The 11,975-nt window shown below is 31.9% G+C and overlaps 1 long non-coding RNA gene across 1 annotated transcript; it reads right to left on the bottom strand.

Moving 5' to 3' along the window:
• Positions 1–2,219: 2,219 nt before the first annotated feature.
• LOC127735591 (uncharacterized) lies at positions 2,220–7,414 on the bottom strand. The gene is made up of 5 exons (XR_007998505.1): positions 7,263–7,414; positions 5,898–6,054; positions 4,070–4,102; positions 3,185–3,254; positions 2,220–2,909 (listed from the first exon to the last, which is right to left on the bottom strand). It is a non-coding gene; the product is annotated as an uncharacterized LOC127735591 (long non-coding RNA).
• Positions 7,415–11,975: the final 4,561 nt, after the last annotated feature.

The following is an 11,975-nucleotide window of genomic DNA, read 5'->3' on the forward strand; positions in this document are numbered from 1 at the left end:
CTCAATGAGGTTTAGCTTTAATCTCTATCTTTTTCATCGTATTGTGGACATTGTTACGACCAGAAAAATCGACTTTTAATTGTAGCCAACAAAAAACACAAATCAATAATAAAAATTAACAAGATTTATTATACACAAGTTTACAAGAAGTATTACACAAATAGTAACGTCAACTTAACTGTCAAAATATGAGTCCAATCTTTTATCTTTTCTTTATCCGGAAATCTTCTTGGAATCCACAGAGAATATTACGTCCAATAGGTCACAATCTAGTATGATGTAGTTTGTAAATAAAACGTGTCAATCCAACTGTAGAGAATGTTGATGTCTATCGATGTCTATGTCTATCTAACTTTAGGGTCTGCATACTTATATATATACTTATAACGGAAACTTCTAGATAACGGTAGATGTTTAAATTACGCATCTTTTGTTATGATCATTCTGGAAACGTTATGTAAGTGAAATAGAAAGTTCTAATCATTCCATGAGTATCAATGATTAATCCAGTGATTTCTAAACTGCATAGCTGTAACACAATGTGTATTATTTTGTACACAATGTAAAAATATATAATAGGCCACACAAAATAAATTAGGCTAACTAAATAAAAATGGTAGTTACAATATCATAACAACATGTCCTCTAGATATGATCCATTTCTTTTGGATTTATTGTTGTGATGCTATCTCAGAGAGGTTTAGCTTTAATCTCTATCTTTTCGTCGTATTGTGGACATGTCCTCTAGATATGATCCATTTCTTCTGGATGAATTGTTGTGTTGCTATCTCAGTGTTTAGCTTTAATCTTTATTAATTATTAAATTATTATATTTAATAATGTTACATGCTTGTAGTGTTTATGTATATGACATATTTCATTTTTTGTTAGGAAAATTCAAAAAACATTATATAGTCACGTATTCCTGGAATAACGTTAACTGGTACGCTATCCACCTGAACCGTCCTGGCTCAACGTTTCCGGAAAGAATTACAAATAAAGTCTGGGAAAACATATTTTAACTATGAGCACTCGTGGATTGGTACCTAATGTTTTGTCTTTTTGTCTTTTTGTCATTTATTTTAGTGTGCATCGTACCGATCTGATAAGTAAAGTCCTTTCCAACTGCGTTTTACAGCTTGTTCTTATTTTGTGCTGTAACATGACTGTCCCAGATTATGGTAGTGTTTGTTGTTGCTTGCTTTAAGCCACAATTTATTTTCGTTTATTGGTTTTTTCTTTTAATTTGTTTCAGATTTTTTTTCATTTGGCTTATGATCATGCAAACTTTGAAAAAAAAATCATAAAAGTCGAATTTTAGACAGGTTTGATTGATTGGTTTGTGTTTGCTTACCATCCAGTGAAAGATATTTCTTTCACTTTTAGGAAGACAACAAATGAACAATAATACAATAGAGAAGTTATGCAGAATGTGTCGACCAGAATGGTTAGCACGGATTCCGTCTGCAACTGAAAAAGAAGGGCATGCTCGACACGGACACAAATTTTGCTTTGCAGGCCTCATATTGAGTCATAAAAGAGTTGTTTTAATCCGATGCCTCGAGTAGGGAAAGTGCCACGCTCTCTGCATGATAAAAAAAACATTACAACAGAGAGCGTGGCATTTTCCCTACTCGAGGCATCGGATTAAAAGTCCCCATTCCGACCGGACGTGGCTTCGTATTTATACATCCCACATTATACAGCCCTTCTTCAGTATCGGCTTTACTGCCGGAAGAAAGATGTCAAGAGATGTTCATATTTCCATACCCCAGTCAACTCTTTATGATTTATTTAGAACGAGAACAATCAATAGATCCAGTAAGTAGGTTCTATAATATGGGTCGATTTTAATGAAGGTTGGATGATTTGAATTGCCACTGAAATAAAAGAGTTTATGTTCGGATATGCCTGGACTATAGAATACGTTTCAACTATTTATAGTTGGAATCATGAGTTCCTCTGTGTTTCCCTTCTTTTTTGATATGGGTCTGTTGATAATTTACACACTTTTACAAAGTTCTTGCGTATCAAAATTCCAGTTTAGTCTAATTTTTAAAATGAAATAATGTTATTTATCGATCTGCATTAAGCGTAACTTCGCTGTTTTAAATTTCGATTCTCGGTATTAGTATTCATACTAATAATAATGATAATTAGTTTATATAAAGAGGGTGTCTCAATTAACATTAACTGGCCCTCACAAAAAAAACCCCAAAAAAACATACAGAACAAGTATTACAAATATTACATTTTTTGAACATATAATTCAACTTTCACACTAAATAAATGTCTGTAGAACAAGAAAAAACAAAATTATACATTATACACAATCATTTAAAAGACATGACAGAGTCAGATAGTTGTTACATATCATTTATAGTTAAAAAAATCTACACATTTTTTTTTAAAGTACACAGATTTTCACATAGTTTATTTCATTTGATAGTTTATTCCAAAGTATTTAAGAGCTATATGTGAATGATTTTTTCATCGAATTTTTATTACGCCTCACTACAGCTAGATTATTGTTTGCAGAAGATCTTAAACTTCTGTTGTGTAGGTTTATAATTGTTTATAATTCCATTTGCTTGAATGATTTAGAAAATTTTAGTCGTCAGGGAGGGGAGAAGAAAGTATGTACGGATTGTCTGACAGTACGGGTATTCGAGGCCCGATCGAATTGTTGTTTAGTTATACTTTCAAAATGGCGTATGTATCGGCTGAAACTAATATCCTCGTGAAGATTAAATGAAGACATCATCCACATTATATGTATTAATTCTACAATAATTGGAAACTATTTATTATGTGGCGAAAAATTAGTCGTCACTTCTTTTTGTTCTTTGTCTTCTTCTGTCGCCTTTGAATTGTACTTTTAACGCTACCAAATTTACCAGCATTTTTGTCTAAAAAAGATAATTATCTGCTTTTACATACAGAAATCACCTGACGCTTGTTTAGTTCTAATAATAAACAAGTGCTTCCAAAACCAATATACATTATACTTCAGAAGGGGTCTATACTAGATATGAAAAGTACACGAAATAACTTATTAACATACTTGTAATTAAACCATTTTGTCACAACAGCAGACCTTTAAAATAAGGAACATTCTAGCAATATTTAAGACTGGATAACAAATATTTTCAACATTCTAAAAGTGTAGTATCATGTCATTTACCTCTGTAAAATGTGCCGTCTTGCGATAAACCTTTGGCAATTGCTGCGTTCTTTTCGGCTACTAATTTTTTCTGCAAAGAAGAAAATCATAGATATCATTTGAATGGTGGCTAGAAAATAAAACCTTTTAGACTAAAGTGTCATTATGAACACGAAAACCACAATTCTTTTTAACATATACATTGTATATATAGACTGGAGAAATAAAAGGAGATGTGATTAGTAAATCAAACAGCGATCCTGCGACATAGGTTAACAAAAATAACAACATCCCCCCCCCGAAAAAAAAATCCTCTGAATGCCAGACACATCGGAACACCACTTTACGGTTTCAACTTCTCTCCCTAGCAAGTCCTAGCAAACCCAAAATCGTCTAAAATTAGAAAAGTATATTTAGAAATTTAGGATTGTTTCGACTTTCAAACAGTTCTGGCTTGTCCTGAGCAAATTGAATAAGCTGAGCATCTTTTGTAAAAAAAAATAATCTTGACGAACCAATGTTTTAGAACTGTATGCACCTGAAAGAACTAAAACTCTGAAATACCTATCTACAGATGACTGATAATTTTGAACAGGTCTGCAGGCATTTAGATCGATTAGCAACATCGTTATTACAGAAATATTACAATCATATACTTGGGAAAGAATACGTAAGTTTGACAAAATACTTTAATATCTAAAATTGCATTCAAACATACATGCAAAAATAAAAACAAACAAACAACAAACAAACAAACAAACAACAATCAAATCCCATTCCCCTCAAATTAGTTTGCCAATTTTCCTAAGACAACCTTTCTTTTTTATTTTCTTATTCATTTGATCATCCAATAGATAAAATCTATATGTCACTATCACCACAACAAAGCATATCAATATACAATACCCATTTTTGAGCTTCTTTTGCTCCATACAGAACCTAAAGCGAGAAATAAAAATAGTTAATGAATTCTAAAATAAGATATCTTTTATTTTTACAATTTTAAAATTACACACTGAAACTCTTCCTTTTTTAAGGCTGTGGGAAAGTGAGGAAAAAGAGAGGCGAAAGATACCAAAGGGACATTCAAACTCATAAGTTAAAAATAAACAGACAACGCCTTACCAAAAAAGAAAAAAAAACCAAAAGATTAACGACATTATACAAAAAAAAGTAAAAATAACAAAAATACCGAATTCCAAGGAAAATTCAAACTTTGGTACAGGCATTTCCTTATGTAGAAAATGGTGGATTAAACCTGGTTTTATAGCTAGCTAAACTTCTCACATGTATGATAGTTATATAGAATTCCATTGACAACAATGTGTGAGCAAACCAAACAGACATAATAGGTGAAAATGTCAAAAATTTGGGTACATCAGTCAAAATTGTGTTATAATCTTAATCACTATAAAAACAAATAACTATTTCAACAAAACAAAATTGCATAAAGACTCTCTATAGACAAAGTACATAAGCAAAAATGAAAGGCATGAATACAAAAATGACCATAGCACAATAACACATTGGCGGGATGTATTAATAATAGCAACGCCCAAAGTATATACCAAAATGGACTAAACAGTTTAACAGGTTACAAATATGCAAAGACAACTAAAAAGAACACTATAACACGTAATTAAGATGATTAACAACGTCAATACCTAGAATTCATACTTCAAGACCATCATGAATTATTTGTGAAGTTGATATGGAAATTTTATCGCAAGGTCTTGTTATCTTCCGATGAACTTTTTTTGGAAAAGGACAAGAAGTTCTTTGACATAACCCTGATTCATCAACTTTCTGCTCAGACACTGGTGACGTTAGACACCACATAGAAAGCTAAAGACTGAGCAACACGAACCCTACCAAAAAAAGGTGCTCCAGAAGGGTAAGCAGATCCTGCTCCACATGTGGCAAAGTGAAAGTGACATTTAAGTAGTTTTATTTACACAAAAGTTTCATTCATCAAACCACTTGACATTAAGCATGCACCAATCAATCAATCATTTGTCTCATATCTAAATACTAGTTTCTTGTTTTACTATTAACTATTTGTACTGATGAAGTTTATTGATAAAAAGTGATAGTACCATCGGTGAAGTACGAACAGCTTACCCTTCCAGGGAAACTGAGCTTACAGTAGACAGTTAACATTTAGGTTGCTCCATCACATCATATTGTTCACAATGAAATCATACTCGTCATTTGATTTATCTCAAAATCAGTTGGCATGTAGATTACTGATAAGGTTTTTAACAGAAATGACAGTTCAAACCTGGTCTCTGTTGAAAACAATTTATAGAAAAATTACAATATTTCGTGAGCGCTCAACCTACCCTCCCCCCTAACTAAAACAGTTATGTTACAGCACAACATAAGAACAAACTTTAAAAAAAAACCAGTTGGAAACTACTTGACTCATCACATCGACAAGAAGAACATAAAACAAATTACAAAAACAAAACAAAAGCGCTGATCTAAAAGTGTTTTGTCTCGCAGTTACTAAAGCTAGTTCAAATCCAATTTTAACGAATAAATGAATAGAATTCTTCATGCAGAACAGATAAAAATATCAAAGCATTAGGTTCTAGTATAACAGGCAAATTTTTCTTTTTCTTACCTGTTTTAGAACGATATTGTGTTGACAAATTATACAATATTACCTAGGAATAAATTTGCATGATAGATGAGTTCGCAATTTATTTTTACATGATAGTATTTTACTTACTCTGTCAAGTGCGATTTGTTGATTACTAGTAGTGTGTTGGTTTTGTTGTTTTTCAGGATTTGACGTTCCACATCCCATAGTACATGGCTTGGTAGGTTTAATGCAGTGTCATGGCAGGGCACTTAGTTGTATATGGTTGTAAATATGTACAGAACCACTGAAAAATCGGAAATGCCGCAAAGTATTAGATTACAAGAATAATGAAAGGAACGAATAAGGACAGTATACTAGAATACACAATATATTAATAATTAACATTTTTAAGTTTTCCCATCAAATCCTACTGATCACTACGATATCATTTGCCAATGGTTTATTGAGCCTTTGATTTTTTTAACCGTCTTGCAGGTAGCTACCAAGGGGTAATAAAAATTCATGTCAAAAATTGGCTGCAACAGGGCAAAAGAGAAAAAGAGAAGTCGATGAAAAAACAGCAGTCTTATATGTACATATATGTATTAATGCAAGATGCAACTGATCAACGGACGCATGAACGTAATTACAAGGTTAACACGATAAACCAAAGCCAAATTTCAGACAAAATTAAAACTCTGTATCGGCCTTTTGATGCCAAGTTCTTAGACGTTTTATATTTTTGGCTACCAAACTTTTAATCGAGAGTAAACTTGATTCATATTTCAGAAACATGTGTTATGCGCACACGAAACATACATGTTTTTATATTCTACCACTGGTCTGTACTGCTGCTTGTAGACTATCAGTCACCAAGGGTACCATCAGGGTACCATCAGCCCAGTAGCTAGTGTTTCGGTAGAGGCATTATGCAAATGACATACTATGTCATTAAATTTCTAGTTCATGATATTTTGTTACTGTTTTAACGTTTTATGAACGTCTGGATGGGGTCCTATACTTTATTCTTTAACTTTTTGACAATTTGTCTCTATTCTTTATTTAGTTTTTTCCCATTATTCTCTATTCTGTTTATGTCAGCACCCCATGGCCATAATTCTCTATTTTTTCCTATTTTTCTCTATTCTCTGTTTTATCATTTTTGGGGGTGAGTTATCATGGCTCATGTGTAAATAGTTATCAAAGGTACCAGGCTTATAATTAAATACGCCAGACGCGCGTTTCGTCTGCTTAAGACTCATCAGTGACGCTCAGATCAAAATAGTAATAAAGCTAAACAAGTACAAAGTTGAAGAGCATTGAGGACCCAAAATTCCAAAAAGTTGTGCCAAATACGGCTAAGGTAATCTATGCTTAGGATGAGAAAATCCTTAGTATTTCGAAAAATTCAAGCTTTTGTAAACAGTAAATTTATAAAGATGACCATGTGTAACATTGTAATTAATGATGAATTGTTTCTTTTTAAAAATGTGAATTCTATTTTATACATACCGTTTGTTGTAACTCCTGTATTCTCTTGGTTTTTGAAAATCTTTATTCCAACTTTGTTTCAATGTTAGAGTAAAAATAAAGTACTATAATGACTAAAATTTCACAAATTGAAAAATAAGTGGTAAAAATCTAGGTCGAATTAATTAAAGAGAACATACAATTAGTTTTATTACTTCTTTTATGATTTGATCAATCGAAACCAAGCGTAATATATCTTTTACAAATCCATTTAATAGAAGAAAAACAATTCATTTGATCATTTGAATGCCTAAACAGACGTATAAATATATTAAAAAAACATACATGTATTACAGGTTCTTAATATGAATATAAAAACAGTGAGAAAAAACTCTAAAAATGAAACGGTTTTAATGGTAAAATTCATAAAAACTGATGATCTTTTATTTTAAGTGCTGCAAGTATTTTTTTTTCTGAAAACATAAAGTCAAATTAAGACTATCAATTTCATAACATGATGCATAAGCATTAACCTACTTGATATTTAAATCTTCAATCACTCCAAAGTGTATATAAGACACTCATTGTGGTACACTATATTTTTAGTTTTAATTTTGCAATTAAAAACAAAGTTTTTATAGAATCACCATCGAAACTAAATACGAAACGGGTTTTTTTTACGGATAATAAAGTTAGTAAGAGAGACCAGGAACATAAATCGAGTTTTAAACAAAGTCACACAAGGACGAGATGTTGAATATGATAAGATCTCACTGTTTCATCCGACAGATATGTTTAACAGTTAAATGAAAAAGCACATATACAGTGCGATTTATAAAAAGAGAAAACGGGAAAATTGTGTCAATCTAACTTTGCCAACAAGAGAGAAAGTTGTAATTTAGAATTCGGATTAATAGAAAAATCACATTTTTTTAAATACTGTACACATTCTATACAATAACTGCCGTGTCAATATTTGGCATAACAAATCGGCCAATTATTCGACTCAGTCTTTTTCGAATGAACTAATACAAAGGGAAACAACTCTAAGGTTGATGCAGTAGTGAATTATAAGCAATGCTTTTGGGATGACATTTTGCATGTATTTATTTTTCTTTCACCGGTATGAATAAATATTCAAAATTTGAAATTGTTGAAAATTAGAGTTATCTTGTAATGTCAAATTGATATAACGACCAGAGAGATGATCGGCTGACCTTATTGTGATAATGATGATGATGGTGATTGGTGATTGTTTAACGTCCAAGTGGCAAGTTAAATGTATATTTGTCTGTTGCCCAATCCAATCAATGTATTTTAAATAATATAGTGTTTAGATTAAATTAAAGTTAAACTGTATATTCAGGACTATACCATGTTAATGTGATGTGAATATGAACCCTGTTTTGTACTAGACCGACACGCTGAGCCGGAGTTTTAACGTGCTAGTTCACAAGGTAACAGTCCGCAGGAAGACATGTCATCATACACGGAAATTATTCTGAATCTGGGCAAACCAGTCTTTGTTCTTACTCCTAAATACCGTATGCCTAGCGGAAAAGCAGAAAATATCAATGTTCAAATCTTTGGTTTGATCCGGCCGGGGGTTCGACCTCCCGCACTCGAGGCGAGCACCCTACCACAACACCACTAAGGCGGTCATTTTAGTATGAAGAACGTTTTTTTTCATCTATCACATGCTTCAAAATTTATAAAATGCATCTACTACACATTCCCCTCTGTGTGTATCATTAAGAACAGGAATGCAAATAAAAAAATGTAGATTTAAAAAAAACAACCGTAAGATTCTATATATACAAGTCCAATTAAACGTTTTTATAGAGAAGTACTTCTTGTTCTTTTGTGTTTTTTTTAAAGAAATGACAGAGAAGAATCAATGCACAACACCTCATTTTGGGTACTCGCGAGGCAATCGCAATTATTTGTGTATGTCGATTTATCTTTGACGCCTACAGATTTGGTTATTCTGACAAATGTTTAACTTTCGAATGTGTTTGAAGACTAAACGCTCTCGGAAGAAAGCTTTCATTTTGGGTCTAAACAACAAAAGTTTTCAGATAAAAAGTACCTTCTAAGTTATCCATAGACTGGTTCTAGTTATCCACGTTTTATCATACATTACCCCGTATTCATTGTTTAATAATGTATGGGATATAATAACTTGTTCAGGGACTTTGCCCGATGGATATGAACAAATGAAGATTTGGGTAATGTGTATTTGAGACAGCAATCAAACTACACACAAAACCCATCTTAAGGTCTGTGCATTATCTTCAACGATAGATATATGTCTATGTCATATTAAAACAACTACAACAAAACGGCAATAACCTGGGAGAACATGACTTATTCATATTAGTTGTAATTGGCTTTAAACTACCTTTCAGTAACTACTAGTACTCATATATTTTATTTTAGTTGTGCTTTTGTGTTCCGTACATATATATTTAGTTAAGCCATTTGCACCTGAATTTTACAGTTTGGTCTTATGATGTATTGTTACACGGTCACCACTGTCCTAGATTAGGAGACAGGTTTAGCGCTCACGCAGATGTTTAATCTTGCCACATTCTTAATATCCCTGTCTCAAGCTAGGAGTCTGTAATTCAGTGGTTTACATTGGTGCGTGTCTGTCATATTTGTTTTTCGAAAATTGTATTGTTATAGATAATGCCGTTAGTTTTTTGGTTTATATCCTCGTCATTTGAACTCTGGTGGGTAGTGGTATCATTGACAATTATACCTCATCTCTTTATTTTTATATAATGATGATAATGTAATAATAATAGGAAGAAGATTGAAGGGATGAAGAAGGTTCCTATTTTGGGGGGCAGGACATCAACAAAAAGAAATTGTTCAAGAGATATGGAAATGTTTATGTAACCAAAATAAACTAAAATAAAGGTGAACATTAGTTTTACTATCAACAATGGTATGAAATTTAACAATACAAACATTGATACATACACATTCCAAACATTCAACAGTATCATAGAAATAAAATAGCATGATCATATTTAGAGTTAATTTATACATGAAGATTACGAATTCAAAAAACGAAACAATAGCCATGCATTATTTCTCTTCATTAAAACATACATTTATCGAAACAAATTATGACTACTAACAACTGTTGGTGCCTTTGGTGTGATCATCATCCACTTATTTCCATGGTCCATACGTTGGTTTTGTTTGTATGGTTCTTATAACAGTCTTTTCTGAAATAGATAATACAGTTTTTTTTTATGAAATCTTAGTTAAACTATATACAGTTTCATATTTTCACTTTTTCTCATTTCCTTAGAGTATCATTAAACAACTTTTTAACAACTAATTAAATATTTTAATGTCAAAGCTTAATTTCATTGAAAGAGGCTAACAATGAAGAAATTGATTGTAAGGTTCATAATGGTAAAGTTGAAATTAACTTTTCGAAAGGTTAACGGGCGTCATAATGATTTTGTTAGGTGGCGATAATGGAGTAATTTTTTGTAAGTTTTTTTTGTTCATAAAATGATAAAAGTTTTGGAACCAATAAATTATTTCTTTCCCAAGGCATAGATAGCCTTAGTCAAATTTGGCACAACTTTTGAATATTTGGGTGGTTTTCAATACTCTTCAGCTTCGTAATTGATTTGGACTTTTAATTTTTTCGATTCGAGCATCACTAATATGAGGGTTATGTAGATGAAGTGTGCGTCTGGCGTAATGAATTATAGACCTTATATATTTGATCAGTTGTCATAGATCAAATTTATTCGTTCAGTGTATATTCACTTGTTTTTGTTAATATGTCTTTTTGATTGAGTTAAGCCATTTCAATTGATATTTTATAGTGTGTCGTTCTATGTTGTGATGTTACACTACTGTTTCAGGTAGGATGAATGTTGGCGCCTATAAAAACGTTAAAACCCGCTGCATTTGTTTGCACCTGTCCTAAGTCAGGAACCTGATGTTCAGTGTTTGTCGTTTGCTGATGTGGTTCATAAGTGTTTCTTGTTTTTTATATAGATTAGACCGTTGGTTTTCCTGTTTGAATGGTTTTACACTGTCTATTCATTTTTGAGGCCCTTGATAGCTTGCTGTTTGGTGTGAGCCAAGGCTCCGTGTTGAAGGCCGTACTTTGACCTATGATGGTTTACTTTTACAAATTGTGACTTGGATGGAGAGTTGTCTCATTTGCTCTCATACCACATCTTCTTATATCTAATTGATGCATAATAATTGGAATTGTAAAACATGCTTACAGAAATGGTAAAAATGAATTAAAAGATGTTAACCAGATCTTCCAATTTACTAAGTTAATTTGTCTTTAATAAGTTTGAGATAAGTAAAATTTCTGAGATCATACCATGTCTAAAGTAAGTTTAGAAAATCATCCGAGTTATTTGGAACAAGAAATCAGGAAAGACAACTCGTCTCTTTTACAAGATATGAGACGATTACGCACTGTTTATATTTGACTTATTCAATGTATTATACTTTACACCAATCACATAGCCTTATATCAAACGGTTAACTGAAAAAAGAAAAGAAAAGCCAAATCTAATTATCTTATATTAAGAGAAAATTGAATGTTATTTTTATTTGAAGTTCGTACCATTTTGGAAACTATACCTCTTCTGATTATCAAACCTTCTAGAATCCAAGTTTTGTATTGCTACAGCTTTCTTCTAAAAATACATTAAAATCAAATTAATATAAATTATAATGTCTTAAGCCTGCTGTACAATA

This window comes from Mytilus californianus, unplaced genomic scaffold (assembly GCF_021869535.1).
Source record: "Mytilus californianus isolate M0D057914Y unplaced genomic scaffold, xbMytCali1.0.p SCAF_3, whole genome shotgun sequence".
In the NCBI taxonomy this organism is placed as follows: Eukaryota; Metazoa; Mollusca; class Bivalvia; order Mytilida; family Mytilidae; genus Mytilus; species Mytilus californianus.